At 37.2% G+C, this 20,506-nt stretch overlaps 1 long non-coding RNA gene across 1 annotated transcript in view; it reads left to right on the top strand.

Moving 5' to 3' along the window:
• The window catches only part of Gm31828, a 110,896-nt gene extending 93,428 nt beyond the window's left edge, over positions 1-17,468 (top strand). The window contains exon 3 of the long non-coding RNA XR_867908.3: positions 17,390-17,468. This is a non-coding gene — a long non-coding RNA (predicted gene, 31828). The remainder of the gene's footprint in view (positions 1-17,389) is intronic.
• The last annotated feature ends 3,038 nt before the right edge of the window (positions 17,469-20,506 follow it).

Below are 20,506 nucleotides of genomic sequence, written 5' to 3'. Positions count from 1 at the left end.
GCCTAGTTTTTCTAAACTGCAAATAAAAGATGAAACTGTGTACTTACCATGTAACTTCTTTAGTTAATTTTAAACAAATTAATTTAGGAATGTTATAGCAGCCTTGGAAGACATTAAAGCTTTGGAGCTTAACTCCAGATTCCCTGGTAACACTGGAAAGATAAACATTCACTCCTCTCAAGGCCTGGTTAAAGAAATAAAATACTACTGGTCTTGGGTGGAGACATAACATCCAGATCTGATTTAAAGATTAGGACATTTCATATTATTGTCTCTTCTTTTAAAAGAAGGTGGACTCCAGAAAAATCAAATAACCCCATTAAAAAATGGGGCTCAGAGCTGAACAAAGAATTCTCACCTGAGGAATACCAAATGGCAGAGAAGCACCTGAAAAAATGTTCAACATCCTTAATCATCAGGGAAATGCAAATCAAAACAACCCTGAGATTCCACTTCACACCAGTCAGAACGGCTAAGATCAAAAATTCAGGTGACAGCAGATGCTGGCGAGGATGTGGAGAAAGAGGAACACTCCTCTATTGTTGGTGAGATTGCAAGCTTGTACAACCATTCTGGAAATCAGTCTGGCAGTTCCTCAGAAAATTGGACATAGTACTACAGGAGGATCCTGCAATACCTCTCCTGGGCATATATCCAGAAGATGTCCCAACCGGTAAGAAGGACACATGCTCCACTATGTTCATAGCAGCCTTATTTATAATAGCCAGAAGCTGGAAAGAACCCAGATGCCCCTCAACAGAGGAATGGATACAAAAAAATGTGGTACATTTACACAATGGAGTACTACTCAGCTATTAAAAAGAATGAATTTATGAAATTCCTAAGCAAATGGATGGACCTGGAGGACATCATCCTGAGTGAGGTAACCCAATCACAAAGGAACTCGCACAATATGTACTCACTGATAAGTGGATATTAGCCCAGAAACTTAGGATACCCAAGATATAAGATACAATTTGCTAAACGCATGAAACTCAAGAAGAACAAAGACCAAAGTGTGGACACTTTGCCCCTTCTTAGAAATGGGAACAAAACACCCATGGAAGGAGTTACAGAGACAAAATTTGGAGCTGTGACGAAATGATGGACCATCTAGTGATTGCCATATCCAGGGATCCATCCCATAATCAGCTTCCAAATGCTGACACCATTGCATACACTAGCAAGATTTTGCTGAAAGGACCCAGATATAGCTGTCTCTTGTGAGACTATGCCGGGGCCTAGCAAACACAGAAGTGGATGATCACAGTCAGCTATTGGATGGATCACACGGCCCCCAATGGAGGAACTAGAGAAAGTACCCAAGGAGCTAAGGGGAACTGCAGCCCCATAGGTGGAACAACAATATGAACTAACCAGTACCCCGGAGCTCTTGTCTCTAGCTGCATATGTATCAAAAGATGGCCTAGTCAGCCATCACTGTAAAGAGAGGCCCTTTGGACTTGCAAACTTTATATGCCCCTTACAGGGGAACGCCAGGGCCAAAAAGGGGGAGTAGGTGGGTAGGGGATTGGGGGGGTGGGTATGGGGGACTTTTGGGATAGCATTGGAAATGTAAACGAGGAAAATACCTAATAAAAAAAAAAGAGGAAAAAAATTTAATCTAGTTGGGCCTTCCACTCCTCTGACCAAGCTTTAAACCTTCAAGAAAGCTGATTTAGCTAAAGAGTCAGGAGGTGTAATTACTCCTTTAATGAGATAATATACTTTGCCTTCTCAGAATTCCACCCTCATTGAAATTGTTGGGAACTACCTCTATGAAGTTCTACTGTGTTTACATATGTCTAATATTCCTGACATAAAAGAGTATGTGATTTTAGCTTTAAAAGTGTAACTGACCCTTTTACTTTCTTTCTGTATCTTTCTGATAATGACTAAAGCTTAAGCTTCTTTTGTTTGCCCCTTTGGGCTCTCTTACTCTTTCACTGGATCTACAACTTAGTTTCTATCATGTAACTACTTTAATCCATGTTGTTCCTTGCTGCCGATGTTGTTGAATGTGTCAGCCTAACCCAAAGCTTCCCCTTTCCCATGTCTCTCTGTGGTGATTTGAATATGTTTCATCCAGAGAGTAGCAGTATTAGGAGGTGTGGCCTTGTTGGAAGAGGTGTGTCACTGTGGAAGTAGGCAATAAGACCCTCCTCCTAGCTGCCTGGAACAGTCTTCTGGATGCCTTCTGTACAAAACATAGAATTCTCAGTTCCTCCAGAGCCATGTCTGCCTGGACACTGCCATTCTTCCCACTATGATGATAATGGACTGAACCTATAAGCCAGGCCCATTTAAGTGCTGTCTTTTATAAAAGCTGCCTTGGTCATAGTATCTCTTCACAGCAATGGAAATCTTAAGACAATCCTATTCACAGCTTCCAAACTTTACAGCTTACTTCCTTTACTGCTTTCTCTCAAACTCTTACTAAAATTCCTACTGAGCTTCCTACTGAGTTCATTTTCTAAATTCTTTTATGAATAAGAACACAAAGATTGTCATCTTCCTTGATAATATGTACACACTTAAGAATATTTTCTGAGACACAGCAATTATCAAAGGAATGGTGGTTATTAAGAAGAATTGGTATCAACATAAAAAAAAAAAAGAAACCTGTTATCTAGAATAGATCTGAGCATGTGAATGAACCTCTTACTGTCTTGGCCAGTGATCTTCCAATAAATAATTGTGAGTTATACATCTGGAAGCTTTTAGAGTATGAATAACTCTGCTTTAAAGGAAGAAAAAAATTGTGGGAGTGAAAGATAATTCACAGTTGTGGTCTATTCTCACTTGAGTTTACTATATTGGAGAACTGTAAAGAGACTAGTAACACTGTACATTCCATCAAGGAATTTGTATAGAAAACTGATCCCATCTAATTTTTACTTATGCTCTTTATAACTGCATCCAAGACTAAGTCAAGGCATTCCTCTGCATTTGTACTGTTTCAGAGTCTCAAACTTTCATGGACTTTCAATCTCTCTCCAAGTTTCCAGAAGAAACTAATAACTTGCAATGTATTTCAACCTCCAGACTAGAGCACAGAAACATTTGTTGCTAATGAAAACAGCCCACAGAGTTAACTAAAGCAGGGCACATAGGGGTTTACAGAGACTGAAGCATTAGCCACAGAGCCTGCATGGGTCAGCCCTAGGTCCTTTCCATATCCATTGTGGTTGTATCCGTTGGTGTTCTTGTGGGATTCCTAATAGTGAAAGTAGGATGCATCTCTGACTCTTTTGCCTGCTCTTGGGACCCTATTTTTCTACTGGGTTGCCAAGTCCAGCCTTGAAAGGAAGGTTTGTGCCTAGCCTTAGGGTAACTTGTTATGTCCTGTTTGGTGATTTCTCTGAGATGCCTGCTCTTATTTTGAAGGAAAATGGAAGAAGAGTGGATCTGAGTGTGAGGAGAGGAGGTAGGGAGGACTGAAAAGAGTTGAGGGAGGGAAAACTGTGATCCGAATGTATTGTATGAAAGAAGAATATAAGAAGAGAAAATGAAATTTGTGTTGTAATGCAGTATTTTAAAAAAGGTGTTGTTTCATTTTACACATATACCCCAGCTAATTTTTTAAAAGTTTTTGACTTATGATTTCTTTTTACTTAAGACGTTTTTTAACACAAGCCCAAGAAACAGGAGTATGAAATAGGTATATAAATCAAACATTCACTCATAATAAGTCACAAGGAAATTTATCATAAAAATTCTTTGCTATAAAAGGTCAAAGAAAATTTTATACAAATAGGATGGATAAGATTGTTTATTTTTACATGCAAAATTAAACCCTGGCTGAATACTTGGTACTGTAGGTCAAAGATCATCTTTAATGTTTATTAGAGCAGATCCAGGTTTTTGGTTTTATAATCACCAATGCTAAAAATGATACTTTGTATAAATAAAAGAACTCTTTAGGACCACTTCAAAAATTATTTGAAATCCTTTCTTAATCTCAATCCAAATTAAGTTAACAATGTTTTTGTTTATGAAACTCAAGCTATCAATTAAAACAACAATTTTTTAAAATCAAATATACTAACAATTCAATTCAACTACATTCTAATTTGGTACTTTCCAAGGTCTGACAATAAGAAAATGTTAATTTTTATAATTAATCGTTACTTTTCTATAAGAATAACAAAGTGTATAAAAGTAGATACATGGAAATTCATAACATACCACAGTCTAAATTCTAAGCTGAGGTGTTTCACTCCATGCTAATTGGCTTTCCAAAGCTTGAGGGTATACATGGTGTAGAATATGCACACTGTGTTCACAGCCTAAGGTGCAAGAAAATCAAGTTTGGGGAGAAATAACTCAGATTCATAACACATTTAATTTTGTTTTGTTGTCAGAAACCTCTTGCTTTGCCAAATATTTCATGACCCACCCACTCAATGACTTAATAAATGGGGTCTTAGTCCACAATCATCAAATTGTACTCGGTAAGTGTAGCAGGAATGGTGGGGGGATACCTCTATGGAAACACTGGGACTGCACAACTGCAAAGCACCTCCTGCGGAGGACCTAATTGAGGACTGCCTGAGAGACCAAGGATTGCTGAAGGAGACAATGTTAGCTAATCAGGAACTGCTGTTTAGAAGAGATCCTTTTTGGGGGACCAATGGGGCACGGATGGAGGGTATTAAAGGAGCTTGAAGCAGTGTTCAAAAGAGCATTTCTCATCTGCTCCTGGAGTCTGTGTCCTTGACTCCATTCCACCTCACCTCTAACCTCCAAGGACAGGTAGGGTCAGTCTGTGACCAGGGCACAGGTGGCAGGTAAGATCTGTAAGCATTTCCACTAGAATCTGATAAAAGGGGGTGGGCTTGCCCTTGAACAGAAGGAATGGTTTGTAGTCTCTACTATTTCTATTAGTTGACCCTCAGACAGAGAAGTTGGCCCTACCTACAGTGTAAAACACAGAGAGACTTTCCTTCCTGGGAAGTATAACCTCCAACGCATTCATTCATTCAGAGTCACATGGTGGGGAACCTTGTGTGTCTTTATCTTTACCAACCATCTCACTTTCAGCCCTACTCAAAGCAAGTGACTGTGCTGAAGGAGGCAGAAGCTTGGAACTACTTTTCTCATAGATGCTAAATCTCGTTGTCATTACTGCTATTACATTTGTCAGTCAATCTGCTTTGATTCACCGTACTCTAGATCTTACCCCATAATGATAATCCTTTTAAAAACTACTATAAAATAAAATGAATTACAAATGACAGGTGCATACTCACAGTTTTGCATTACTGTGTCACTTCTGTGTGTAATGAAGAACAAGGATGAAGAGAAGAAAATCTTCATGCCCTTAGACTTGAAAATAAGATTGAAATATTTTCAAGCAGATTCTTTTAAGTAAGTAGAAAATCAGTACTTGTGATATATTCGCAATTTGCTTGTACTTATACCTTGTTTGCATTGAGGAAATACTCTAGATAGAGAAGTCATAAAACATGCCGCCGTGGAGAATGCAAAACCATCTTACCTTTTATTCCCTCTTTGTAAGAACTGTGAGCTTGTACAGGAAGTGCTGGCTGCTGTCATTCCTTGGAGGGAAACGTGGGGAGTGTCTCATGGGAATTGAGAACACTTGTCATGGAGAGCAGAGTGAAGCTTTTTATGCTTTCCTTACATAAGGGAAATGAAAGCAATGCTGTAGGGAAATCACCATGAGTAGTAACATATGATAAGCAGTTGGCGGTTGAAGTTTTTTCTTGTGTTGACCTGGAAAATATTTATGACTAATTTAGAAGCTTTTCTTTTCTTTGTCCTTACTACTGGCCACAATATATTAGGAAATACTGAAAAACATTTTTCAGTACTACGGCATTTAAATTTGTATTCAAAATATATGCAAGAGATACAGGAAATCCTTGAAGATTTTTGCCACAAATGATGTTTCAGAGTTTACCCTAAAGAAAAAGGAGAATTTATTCCAAGCAACACCATCACTATTATTTTAATTGGATATTTTATTTGTTTACATTCCAAATGTTATTGCCTTTCCTAGTTTCCCCTCTGCAAACCCTCTCTGCTATCCTCCCTTATCCTGCTTTTATGAGGGTGCTCCTCCACCCACCCACACACTCCCTGTCTCACTGCCCTAGCAATCCTCTACACTGGCGCACCAAGCCTTCACAGGACCAAGAGCCTCCCCTCCCATTCATTCCAGATAAAGCCCCTTCAGCAACTTCAATCCTTCCCCTAACTCCTCTATTGGGGTGCCTGTGCTCAGTCTGATGGTTGGCTTCGAGCGTCCACATCTGTATTGGCCAGGATCTGGCAGAACCTCTCAGGAGACAGCTGTATCAGGCTCCTGTCAAGAAGCACTTCTTGGCATCAGCAATTGTGTCTGGGTTTGGTGTCTGCATGTGGGATGGATCACCAGGTGGAGCGGTCTCTGGATGACCTTTAATTCAATCTCTGTTCCACTCTTTGCCCCTGTATTTCCTTTAGACAGGAGCAATTCTGGATTAAAATTTTGGAGATGGGTGGGTGGCACCATCCCTCAACTGGGGTGCCATGACTAACCTCTGGATATACTCTCGACAGGTTCTCTCCCCTATGTGTGGTATTTCAGATGTCATCCCTGTGGGGTTCTGGGAGCTTCTTGTTTCCTGGAATCTGGTACTTTCTGGTTGCTACCACCGGTTCCCCATGTCCCATTACTACACATCTCTGTTCCATTTTCTGACCCTCTGTACGTCTCCTTCCATACCTGATTCTGACCCTCTTTTCCCCAACCCCTCCTCTCATCCTTCCAAGTCGTTCCCACCCTCTACGTCCCTTGATTATATTGTTCCCTATTCTAAGTAGGACTGAAACATCCACTCTTTGGTCTTACTTCCTCTTGAGCTTCATATGGTCTGTGAGTTGTATCATGGGTATTCCATGCTCTTTGCCTAATATCCACTTGTCAGTGAGTGTGTGTTCTTTTGTGACTGAGTTACTTCACTCAGGATGATATTTTCTAAATCCACCCTTTTGCCTGTGAATTTCTTGAAGTCCTTGCTTTTAAGAGCTGAGTAGTACTCCATTGTGTAAATGTATCACAATTTCTGTGTCCATTCCTCTGCTGACGAACATCTGGGTTCTTTCCAGCTTCTGGCTACTACAAATATGCCTCTGATGAACATAGTGGAGCATGTGTCATTATTACATGTTGGAGCATCTTCTGGGTATAAGCCCAGGAGTGGTATATCTGTGTCCAATTTTCTGAGGAACTGCCAGACTGATTTCCACAGTAGTTGTACAAGCTTGCAATCCCACCAGCAATGGAGGAGTGTTCCTCTTTCTCCACATCTGTTGTCACCTGAGTTTTGGAACTCAGCCATTCTGACTGATGTGAGGTGGAACTTCAGGCTCATTTTAATTTGCATTTCCCTGATGACTAAGGATGTTGAACATTTTTTTAAGTGCTTTTTGTCCATTCGAGTTTCTTCAGTTGAGAATTCTGTTTAGCTCTGTTCCCCATTTTTGATAGGGTTATTGGTAAAGATCTTCTCCTAATCTGTTGGTTGCCATCTTGCCCTATTGACAGTGTCTTTGCCTTACAGAAGCTTTGCAATTTTATGAGGTCCCATTTGTTGATTCTTGATCTTAAAGCATAAGCCATTGGTGTTCTGTTCAGGAAAATTTCCCCTATGCCCATGTGTTTGAGGGTTTTTCTTCTATAAGATTCAGTATAATTGGTTTTATGTGGAGGTCCTTGATCCACTTGGACTTTAGCTTTGTACAGGGAGATAAGAATGGATCAATTTGCATTCTTGTACAGGTTGACCCCTTTGTACATATGACTCCATGTTGTACATAGTTGAACCAGCACCATTTGTTGAAAATGCTATCTTCTTTTCACTGGATGGTTTTAGCTCCTTTGTCAAAGATCAAGTAATCATAGGTATGTGGGTTCATTTCTGTATCTTCGAGTCTATTCTGCTGATAACACCATCTCTATTATCATTATGAATTATGATTCCTGTCCTTAAAGTATCACAGATCAGCTATACATATACTATTTTACAAATAGCCCTCTGTCATTGGAACAGATTTCAGCAAGCTAGAACAACCTGGGAATTTGATTGACCTAAGACTGATGTCAATGGATAGATTGAACTTTAGAAGTATCTGAAGTTCCAGAGGTGTGCTTAGCACCCACAGCTTCATACCTCCAACATAGTGATTAATACCCAGGAGATCTTGAAGGTACAAAAGCAGATTCTCTGCACTAACCTCAGTGCCATGATCACTTATCCCAGTTTTAACATATTTGGGAAATACCATCCAGCTAAACACCAGCCACCCTCTCTATAATCAAGAGAGTCAAGAAAAGGTGTCCAGTGAGAAATTATAAAGCTCATTGTGACTAGGAGACATCTTTGGAACTCAAAGAAGAAACCTACCAAGGTAAAGTCAACTGTGATATACATGCAGCAACAGTACACACCATAGGAAAATCAGAAGTCAACAAGTTCAAATGACCTCTTCTCTCATGAGTTTTTTTTGGGTTTTTTTTTTTTGTTGTTTGTTTTTTTGTTTGTTTGGTTTTTTGGGGTTTTTTTTGGTTTTGTTTTGTTTTGTTTTGTTTGCAGTAGTTTTACTTCGTTGTTAGATTTTTGATGTTTTTACTTGTTATTATCTCAGTTAGGGTTTCTGTTTCTGTTTAGACACTATGACCCTATGACCACAATAACTGTTCTAAAGGACATTATTTATCTGGGGCTGGCTTACAGTTCAAAGATATAGTCCTTTTGTTCATGGCAGGAAGAATGGCAATATGCCTGCAGACATGGTGCTAGAGGGGCATCCAAGAGTTTTACAATTGGATTAGCAGGAAGCAAGAAGGGAGGATGAAGCTGGGCCAAGCTAGAGAATCTGAAATCTTACCTTCCTCTTCCCAGACCAATAAGGTTGTACCTACTTCACCAAGGCAACAGCTCCTAACAGTGCTACCCTCTATGAGTCTATATAGAGCTGTTTTTATTCAAATCACCACAGGTTCCATCCTTAATATGGTTATATTATTTTGTTGTCACTTTCTGTGCATTGGACCATAATGTCCTTTTGCCCTTAGTTACTTTCTCCTTTTTTGACTGCCTCAACAAACATTTAGTGATATTTTCACATTACATTATTGGTTCTATTTTGAATACACATGTGTTTTTATTTTAATTTGCATTCCACACTTTCTATTTTTGATCTTTTTCATTATTGGGAAATCTTTGACTTTCTTTTGCTTATCTGTCTTTGATTCTTTTTCTCCCCTCTTTGAAATACTTCTTTTTCCCTATTTTCTCTTATTTAAGCTTCATTTTTTCCTTCCCCTGTGTTTCAGTTTATCTCACCCTAAGCACCTTTTAATTTTTTCTGGCATTGATGGCTTTTTTTTTGTCATACAATGTATTTTGATTCCTCATTCCCAACTACTCTTAGGTCCTATTCACCTCCTTACTCACCCATGTTCATATTGTTTCTGTCTGTATCTGTATACATAAAATACTGAAAAATCAAAACAAACAACCCAAAAGACAAAACATACTAACAAAAACCAAACCATCACCACCACCAACAACAAGAACAACAAGCCACAAAATACATGGACTCCATTTTTTACAATAGTATTGCCATTTTCTTTGTGATTTTATTGGTGCCAAATTAGTTGCCTGTGATTGGTTTTAAATACACTACTTTATCTTCAATGATTTGATATTCTTGCTATTACAGCAGATTGTTTATTCTTTGACGAGCAGTACTGAGAATTTAGACTTTACTTAAGAGGTTTTCAATAAGATTTCCACCCAAACATATGGGAAGGGATATCCAAACAAACTGATGTGCAAATTAGAACCCAGATAGTGAAGAAACATAAAAAAGTAAATCAGTATCAAAAAGATCATAACACTCAGTTATACCCAAAGAGATACAATCCCAGGTGAATGTTTTAAAGTTGTTTTGGTAAACATGATCAAAGAGCTGAAACAGAATAAAATTAAGTGAAAATACCCAATTCAGGAGATAGAGAAGACAGCCAGAACATCATACATTCTATAAAGAAGGAAATAGAGGAGACAAAAAGCAAAATAGTTGAAGAAATAAAAAAATGGTATTTATGTTTTTTTTTTTTTTTTCAGAATAAGGTATAATGCCTAGGGTGTCCTTTATGTTGCATAACTGCTCCATCTCCAAGCCATGCTTCCAGTTCCTGAGAAACTTATATTTAAATTTATTTTTAAAAAGTAGAAATGTTGGAAAGAAAAAGTCAAAGAACCAAATACAAACCTAGTAGAAGGAATTAGTAGTAGATTCATCCAAGCAGAAGAAAAAATGCCAGTGACTGAGAACAAAGTCAATGAAATATTGTACCCTAACACCAGTTATGGGGAAAAAGTGATCATGAGAAACAGTCCAGGTATTTAAGAATCCATGGGTTGCACAAGTTATATGAGAGAAACTCCAATGACATAGGGAGTTTTTCAATAATGTTACTATTTAAATTTTACACCACAAACATTTAGAATCTCTACTAGTCGTGACTGGAGAAGACTATCACTTTGACATATTATACTCAAAATACCAACGTAACAACTGAAGAAGCAATATAAAAGTTGTAAGAGAAGAATGCCAACTGACACATGGAGGCAGAAACAATAGAATAACTTGAGTTCTTATCACCATCTTAAGGTCCTGAAAGAATGATATATTTCAAGCTCTCAAGTTAAATAACTGCCAACCAAGAGTGCTATATTCAGCAAAGCTATCTTTTAAAACTGGTGAAGTAAGGATATTTCAAGACAAGTACAAACTAGGGTAGTTCATGAGCTAGTGTTATAGAAGGAATACTATATACAGAGAAATAAATATAGTCCCTATCACAAGCACACAGAAAAGAATAAATTTCACGAAAGTAACAGCTGAACAAAGTAAAGTGAGGAAGGAATCCATCATATCAAACACTATAAACCTAAAAATTCTAGGACTAATACAAGATAAATAAAAAGCAATCCAACCAACCAGTATAATGATTGACAAAATTATTAAACTTAGTCAGCATTCATTTTGAATATAACCTTAAATATAAATGGATTTCCCTCACCAATGAAAATATACAGACACCCTTGCTGGTATATAAGAAACTGGAGCCCAATATTTGTTATATAGAAGTTATAGGCTTCACTATTAATGACACCAATAGAATCAAAGATGGAGAACAATATATCAAGAAAAGGAAATATAAAAACAAATCTGGCATAACTCTCCTGATATCTCATAAAATATGATTCAAACACAAACTAGTATGTAGAGATTTTTAAGATGTCAATACATGTTAGTAAACAGAATAATCCACCAAGACGCTATAACAATTATAGATATATTTGCACCCAGTGTTGTAGATCTCATTTTCATAAAACAAATACCAATGGAAATGAATTCTGATAAAAATAGTAGTAGGTGATTTAAATACACTCATCGTTTCATAGGATGTTCAAACTAAAACAAAAGAAAAACTCAAAGTTCAACTGTATCATACATCAAATAACCTTAATTATCTTCAGAATATCCCACCCAATAAACAGAGAATACTCATTTCTTTTGACTGTACATGAAACCTTCTCTAAAATAGTCTAGGTCACAAATTAATCTTACCAATTACAGAAGAACCAAAATAAGGTCCTATATTTTATTAAGCCATGGTGCAATAATAGTATAAATCAGTATTAAGATAAAATAGAGTAACATTGGATACTGAACAGTCAGTGGATCATTGAAGTATTCAGAAAAGAAGTAAAATTCCTCTAGAAACAAATAAAACCTAAAGGATAATTTACAAGCATCTTTGTGATAGAGCTAAAGTGAGTATAAGAGGAAAATTTATAGCCATGAAATCTTATATTAAAATCTGACAGGATGAAAGGGAGGGGTACTTGGTCTTTACATACTAGAAGGCAAAACATAGCAAACCATCAAGCTAACAGAATACTGAGTGACACCTCTTTTGTTGGGTATCTAAATTCTGTTCACAAGAAAAACCCTGCCCACGATTTCTCATCACCCACTAAGGGCCACATCTCTTAATACTTAGTTTTAGAAACACCTTAATTTAAGAAGGGCTGCAATCAAACTGGCATAAAGTTACTTCTAAAAACACTCTGACCCTCCAGCCCAGGCTACTATACCCTGACCTTCCAGTTTGCCTGCTTTCCTTCTTTTCCACAGACTGTCTTGCCCCTGGGCTTCCTTATCAGGTGTCTTCTTTCTCAGACAGTCCTTTCCTCATCTTCCTTAAAGGTGTCTTCTACTACTTTCCCCTTTTAGAGATCTCTTCCTTCTCTCGCCTAATCCCCTTTCTAGTTGCATCGCCCCTGATGCACACATACAAATTTAAATCTAGGTTCTGTGTGTGAGAGAAAACACAGATTATTTGTCATTCTAGGTTTGCCTTGTTTTATTTATCATAATGCTTCCCAGTTCAATCCATTTTCTAGCAATTGTTTTTACTCACTATTAATTTGGCTACCTAGGGTCTTTTGTAGTTCCACATGAAGTTTAGTATTGTTTTCCTAGTTCTGAGAAGACTGTTATTGGATTTTTTTTATATGAAATGTGTTTTGAGCCTATTCATTGCTTTTAGCCATACACCAGCTTTGACAAGGCTGATTTTTCCAATCTATGTGCATGGAAATGTTTCCCTAGAGGCCATAGGGAACCCATGATCCAGCTAAACTTAGACACACTCTGATTTTGGAAACCCCAGTCTCCAGACTGTGGAAACTAAATTCCCATTGTTTACAAGTACCTACTCTATGCGTGTATTCTGCCTTAGCATCACAAATCAGACCACATTATAGTTCATGTAAGCTATTTGTAATGCAATTCTTCCTAGTCCGATTCATAGGTCGCTCCCGAGTAAAGATCCTTATCTGTGCACTTGTGGTAATGACATTTTAATGTGAATATTTTATTGAAGACAATATCCCTTCTGAAATCATAAGTGCATGGCTTGATAAATTTTTATGTGAAGACATCCATATTACTATTTCTAAGATAAAAATTAAACACAATAGTACACCTTGGACAAGGTTAATCACCATTCTGACTTTGAAAATCATAGCTTAGGTGTATTGCCTTCTGTATTTTATGTAGATTCATATAAAATGCATTACCCATGTCTGGTTTTTGTAACTCAATGTGGTATTCCCAGTACTCACTTATATTGCTGCATAGGGCACTACTCTTGTTTTCATGAATATATAACTTTTTAGTGTTTCACTTTTCCATAGCCTATTTTCACATTCTGTGTTTGATAGACATTTTGCAATTTCCAGTTGTTATTGGTGCCTTTATGAGCACTATTGTATGCATCTTTCTGATATACAATATAGTTGTAATAGTTATATATGTGAGGTGATAATTGCTGGGGCACAGAGTGCAGTATTAGATTTACCAGATGATACCAAAAACATTCAAAATGTCTCAGTATCCAAATTACCTTGGTAAAAACCTGGTGACGAATCATTTTCATGTTAAACGTTCTGTTTAACCTCTCTGTATATGGTTATTGACCATTTGACATCTGCTTTTGTGAGGCATCTGTTTATCATTTGGTATTTTATTCCTACTTGATTTTCTATCTTTTTTTATAAAGCTTCATATTTTATGGAGATCTTTTCATCTTAAAACATCTAAATTATTTAAGAACAAAAGGGCAAGTACATTTGTAAAACAGGGGCAGTTTTATGATGTATGTAAAAACATAGTTTTGTAGAGCGTTTAGACTCTTGTAGGCTTTGAAATGATTCTTTACACTTTGGTAGGCATTAAAATGTATAGATCTAAAAACGGTATATAAATTGTTGCATGTGGATCTCTTTCTAATTAGAATAATGGGGGTATGCTTCCATTTTATGAGTTCCCTGATGCTTTTCATTACGAGACAATGTAAATATAGACAATTTTAATTTATTAAAAAAAATTGTTTTACCCATTCTACCCACTTGTCTTAATAACTCAATCTCATCTGGTCATATCTAAAAGAAGTTTTCATATGACAGTTTCTGTACCTATTATTTTTCACTAATACAATATAATTTCAGGAGTAAAATGTGTTCTAGCTTTCATTATCATTTATTAATATACTTTGTGTGTAATCTAGCTGTTTGGAAGCTCAGAATGCATCAGCATATTGCTAACAAACTAATATTGTCAGAACACTACTATTTTTCTATTCACTCCTTTCTGAGGTTTATTAAATGCTTATTCTATATTAATAAAAACTGTATTTTTGATATGGGGGAAATTCACTCTTAGGTTTTTTACTGTCAACCATAAAAGAATGTAAGAATGGACTGCAACAGAAGCCCAAGAGCAATTTTATTAGAATTTGAAAGAGAAAACCGCAGGTCTTGCAAACATCAGCCTGGAGGAAGACAGTGGAGTAGAAAAGAAATAAATCATGCTATTTAAACTGGAGAGCTCACAAATGAAAGAAACGCCACAAGATGGGTGGAGCAAGACTTTGGTAGGGATGTCCAAAGTGTCTGTCAAAAGGCCCAAAGTATTAAGAAAAGCATGCTTAGATAACACAGAAAGAACAAGTTACATTTTTCTGAATAACTCAGCACTGGGGGCAGACTTACAAGCTACATGGCTGCAGAGCTGTCTCATTAGTGGACAGATGCATGGGGATTTTGTAAATAGTACAGCCTCCCAAGGATTGCTTATTCGGCCTATTTCTTGAGGAAGCCTTATTTGAGCTAGTCTTCTATGAAAGGTCTTCCAGCCAGCTGATGGAACCAGTGGTCTGGAATTTTAGGTCTCCACCCAAAGCAGACTTCTTGTAACCTGAAAGATCTTCCCTCCTTTCTTTCCATCGTCCTTTTTTAATTCTCTAACATTTTCTTACTTGTAAGTCAAGGCTAAGGGGAAGGAATGTTTAGTAGGCATGCATTTCTTTTGGTAAATCAATTCAAAGAAGATCTTCTCTAGAGGAGAATATAAACATAATAAGATAATGACTCCCTTGCTTGGGGTCCTCATTTTCTGACAATTATGAAGGGAAATTTTGTCAGACTTTGCCTCAAACAATGACTCATTAGCAATATTGTTTTATTTCATAAATTTAAAATCTACACACACTTGTAATTTACAGATATGTCAAAGATAATAACCAGCAGGACATAGCAGAAGCCATGCTAATAATAATAATCAACTTAAAACCAAGAATGTAGCTGGGCCTGGTGGCACACTCCTTTAATCCCAGCACTTGGGAGGCAGAGGCAGGCAGATTTCTGAATTCGAGACCAGCCTGGTCTACAAAGTAAGTTCCAGGACAGCCAGGACTATACAGAGAAACCCTGTCTTGAAAAACCAAAAAAATAAAACAACCAAGAATCTAGGATTCTCTGTCTTGTTTTATGTAGTCAGTTGTGTGGCTGAGTTTTCATCTTGAAGCTTTCTACCAAACAGGGATGAAGGGAATCAGAACAAAGGCTCTAGCTGATGGGAAGAAGCAGTGATTACAATTAATTCTCTTCGCACACAAATCACGGCATACAAACCCTTTCTAGACGATCACAAGGCACTTGCTAACTGCACAGGTTGAACTGTCCTAGACATCAAAATTATGTATTAAATGGAGTATGAATCACGATGGATGGGTGGATTGTATCTGCAAGTATTTGACTGTGTTGGTAATTTACACCTGAATGTTTTCCAACTCTGTACCATAGATGCTGCCCACATATTGAAATGTCTTACAGTTGTATTCAGATTAAAAGAAACCAAGCAAAACGTTTCTCTCAGTGAGAGTCCTTCTTTCTATATATAACATTCATTTGGCTGTCAAAACAGAAAAAGGCAGTCTGACAAATGTCTAGATATCACAGTGTTCATGTAGGCTCATTGTCTGGCTTGTCTTACATTTGCATTTTTACATGTTTATTATATTTATTGTTCATATATAGACTTCTCATCTTAATTTTAAATGACGTATATATTACTTTGCTGTTAGAAAAAGTCAAATATTTATGCAGTGAAGATAAATTGGTTATTATTAGCAAAATGGAGTTTTATATATTTAAGAGAAAGAAAAATACATTAAGACCCTTTATAAAATTTGAGTTTCAGGCTTTAGTAAGATGGGTTAATAATTAAAAGCATTAAAATATTTCTTTTTCTTCATTGTTTCAAGAAGATGCCAAAAAGATGTGTTGTTCTTTGGTAAAAATAAAATTAAATTAAAGACTGTGTCTTTAATCTAGAAACCTTGCTTGAAATAGAATTGTGTCTTAACAGATATGCTTGGATTTTTCCCAGTGCTTAACTTGCATTCAGATTCTACACACAGGCAAACGCTGAGGAATATATAACACACAGGAGCACTCATATCCTTCTTTCTCTTCCTAGAGTCCCCTATTTCCTGAATACCACAGTGATCCTTATTATTTATTTCTTGAAGGGAACTAAGCATTAATGAATTTTTTGAATAATGATATGGTGGCTATTGTAATTTTCTGATACTTTGATGTAAAGTGATATTTCCTGAGTATTTGCTTTGCCCAATGAAATAAACTCACTCCTTCCCTGCTTCATTCTTCCCTCCTCCTTTCTTCTCTCCTTCCTCATATCTTCCTTTCCTGTGTTTGCTTCTTTACTCCCCCTCTTTTTGTATAAATACTATTTTTATTCCTTGCAAGTTTTATATGTTTATAAAATGCATATCAACCATATCCATTTACCACTACCCCATTCAACTCCCTAATGTCCTCCACCCCTTCTTTCTTCTGACTTCATGTCCTGTTTATTGTTAACAATAACCCTCTGAATCAAATCAATGCTGTCCACATGCATACTGGTGAGTGGTCAGCCATCAGCTGCCAATTATTCCTCCAACAAGGGTGAAGTCTTGGGTTGTTCCCCTTCTACTACTCATGCTGGAATTTTGACTGTCTAGATCGTGTACATACCATCACAGGTGCTGTGAGAGATGCCTACTTCAGCCATGGCATGTTCAGATGTCATCATTTTACAACTCTGCTCCCTGTGAGCCAGCTCTTAGATTCTTTCCAATCCCTCCTTCTCAGGGTACCTTGAGTCTTACAATGTGAATGAATGATATAGATGATGCATTCATAGTAGAGTCCTCAGAGCCAGTTATACTTTGTACTTTGAATAGTTACAAGTCTTTGCAAAAAGAGTACCCTGACCCAAGTTGAGGGTGTCATGAATATATAAGAATGAATATGATTGTTTAGGATGCAGTTTGAAAGTATGACATGTACTAAAACAACATAAAAGGAGCTTCTTCCTTAGAGTCTATGATCTCCCAAGTCATGTGCTGTCGACCAGGTTTATAACAGCAGGTATGTAATCCCTCTTTCAGAGTCACTCTCCTAAGGAATCAGAAAACAGATGGTTTATTGTTATAAGTTTTATGTTGCTACTGCCCCAGTGGGATCATCTTACCAACAGGTTAGTATTGAAGCTTGTATGGTCCACTTCTGGGTAAGAAATTTGATGCCTTTTCTCTGCAGACAGCCTACACAGCACCTTCTAGCACCGTGTGAGCTAGTTGAGGTCAACTTCCCAATGATTTTTATCCAAAGTGAATGAGTCTTAATATACAGGGTCTCACCATCAAGTTACAGTGGGAAGACAAAAGTACTAGCAATAGCCTGTGCTGTTATTGGTGCCCCAAGGACTCCCAGCCTAGTAACATATGGTGATACTGTACGCCTGGAACTGAAATTGTCCTTTAAAACTCCATGTCTTTTGGGAGGATTATTCTCTCACACAGGGTATTTATATTCAAATTGTGTGTGTGTGTGTGTGTGTGTGTGTGTGGAGAGAGAGAGAGAGAGAGAGAGAGAGAGAGAGAGAGAGAGACTGACTAGTGGATTTCCATGAGGCTACCTCATGTGTCTTTAGTTTTGGCTATCAAGCCTCTACTCACCCCTCCCCCTCATTCTTTTATTTTCTACTTAAATCTTTATTTATTTAATTAATTTATTTATTTAGGTCTGTCCTACCCTAACATTCATTTCATTTGTATCTGATTGTTCCCTGTAATTGAATTTTTTCCCTTGGATTGGAAGGTTGTAGGTTTTATACATCCTTCATTTTGCTTAAGTCTTCTGCCCGCATCTCATTTACACATCCCTTTCCCTTGGTTGTGCTTGAATCTTTCTGCTTTCAGAAACCACCCCTGTACTTTTATTTTACTTCTATTTTACTGTCTCCCTTACCTTAAATTGTCTACCATAATAGCCTGTTTCTAATTTCCTGGCTCCTATGTATATCCAGATTAAACACCCAAAAATTTAAAGTTAGGATTCATAAATGAGAAATAAATTGTGACATTTGTTTTAATGTTTCTGGTGATATCACTTAAAATCATATTTTCTAGTAACATTAATTTATCTGCAAGTCTCATGGTTTTATTTTTCTTTATAGGAAAACAATATCTCGTTTATATGAAATAATTTTATTGGATATTTTATTTATGTACATTTAAAATGTACATAATCCTCTTTCCAGGTTTCCCCTGTGCAACCTCCCTATCCCATCTCCCTTTACTCTGCTTCTATAATGATGCTCCTCCACCTACCTACCCACTCCTGCCTCCCCACCCTGGCATTCCTCTACACTGGGGCATCAAGACTTCACAGGACAGAGGCAAATATATGAAATACATTTTTATTCATTCACTGCACATAAATATCTCAGTTTATTACATCTTTTTGTAATTGTGGATTCAGCAGCAGGGGCTGTGGCCATGCAGGTATCTAAGGATAAAGAGTCCTTTGGATACATGACCAAGAGTAATGCACCGGGCACATGGTTGTTCATTTTAGTTTCTTAAGTGGCCTGGAGATTGATGTTCACAGCAGCTTTAAGGGTTTACCCTTTCACTAATGTATGTTAATTTTCTTCTAACCAACATCCTGGTGGCAGTATTTTTGTCATTTTAATTCTGATATTGACCATCCTGCCAGGAAGAATTAAATTGCTTTCATTTGCATTTCTCCTGATAGCAAAAGACATTGAATACCAGCCATTTGTATTTATTGTTTTACAAATTTTTCTTCAGTTCTGTAGTCCATTTTTATATTGTGTTGTTTATTTCATTGATGGTTAGTATTTGAATTCTTTCTATATTCTGTGAGACTGACACCTTTCCCTTTGGTGACTGACTGCAGCTCTTTGTAGATTTTAGACATTAATCTTCTGTCAGGTGTGTATCAGGCAAAGCTCTTCTTCCATCCCATGGGTTGCCTCTTTACTTGACTGTTTCCTTTGCTGCTCACAACTTTTTTAGCTTCAAAATGCACCATTTGTAGATTTCTGACTTTATATCCAACTCTTATTCAGAAAGTCTATACACGTAACTATATGTTGAGGTATACTACTTGGTTTACACTCTAGCAGTTTCACAGGATCCGGTTTATGTTGGGTCTCCTGATCCATTTTGGAGATGAGTGTTATAGGAAGTAAGAGGGTCCAGTTTAGTTTTTATAATGTTGAAACTGAAGTTTCCTAGCAGCATTCATTGGCATTGCTGTCTTTTTTTTCCCCTTATTTTTTTCTTAAGAAAGCCACATTTTTTTTATTGGTTATTTATTTACATGCCATATGTTACCCCCTTTTCTGGTTTCCCCTCTACAAACACCTTAGCTCATCCCCTCCCCCTGTTTGTATGAGGGTGCTCACCCACCCACTCACTCACCCACTCTGGCCTCCTCTCCCCTGAATTCCCCTACACTGAGGCATTGAGCCTTCACAGGACCAAGAGCCTCTCCTCCCACTGGACTATTTATCAAACATCAGAAGTCTATGTATGTATAGACTAGTATTTAGGTTCTCTATTCTATTCCATCTATCTAGGTACATCTTTTTGTTGTGGGAGTATCAAGCTGTTTTTAATACTATAACTCTGTGGTACAATTTGAAATCATTCAACATTGCTTTGGCTGTGTGTGTGTGTGTGTGTGTGTGTGTGTGTGTGTGTGTGTGTGTGCTGCCATAGAAAATTTGTGTTTGTGTTTTCTTTTTAAAAAAGAATGCTGCTGAAATCTTTATCTTATGGAAGCTCTTTCCATCTTCTACTGTTTTCATCAATTTCTTTCTTTAATGGCTTAAAGTTTTCATTGTAGAGCTCTTTCATTTTCTTAGTTAAACATGAAATGGTTATTTCTATTTTACTTGTTACTACTGAGAATGAGTTTTCTTCTCTCATATCATGTGCAGCATGTTTGTCAAGACAGTGTGTGTGTGTGTGTGTGAGTGTGTGTGTGTGTGTGTGTGTGTGTGTGTGTGTGTGTGTGTGTGTGTGCTAATTTTATACCCTACCACTTCAATAAAACTATCAGCTTCCATTCCTGGCCTTTTGCCAAAAAGAAGTATGGCATCTATTTTATTCCACTTCTGTAAAGTAAGAACAGTTTGGACTCTAATGTGTATTATGGATAAGTCAAATCATTAAGCACAGAGGAGGCAAGAA

The sequence above is a fragment of the Mus musculus genome, chromosome 4 (assembly GCF_000001635.26).
Source record: "Mus musculus strain C57BL/6J chromosome 4, GRCm38.p6 C57BL/6J".
Taxonomy (NCBI): Eukaryota; Metazoa; Chordata; class Mammalia; order Rodentia; family Muridae; genus Mus; species Mus musculus.
The sequence above is the reverse complement of the archived record's forward strand: the minus strand, read 5'-3'. Positions and strand labels throughout refer to the sequence as shown.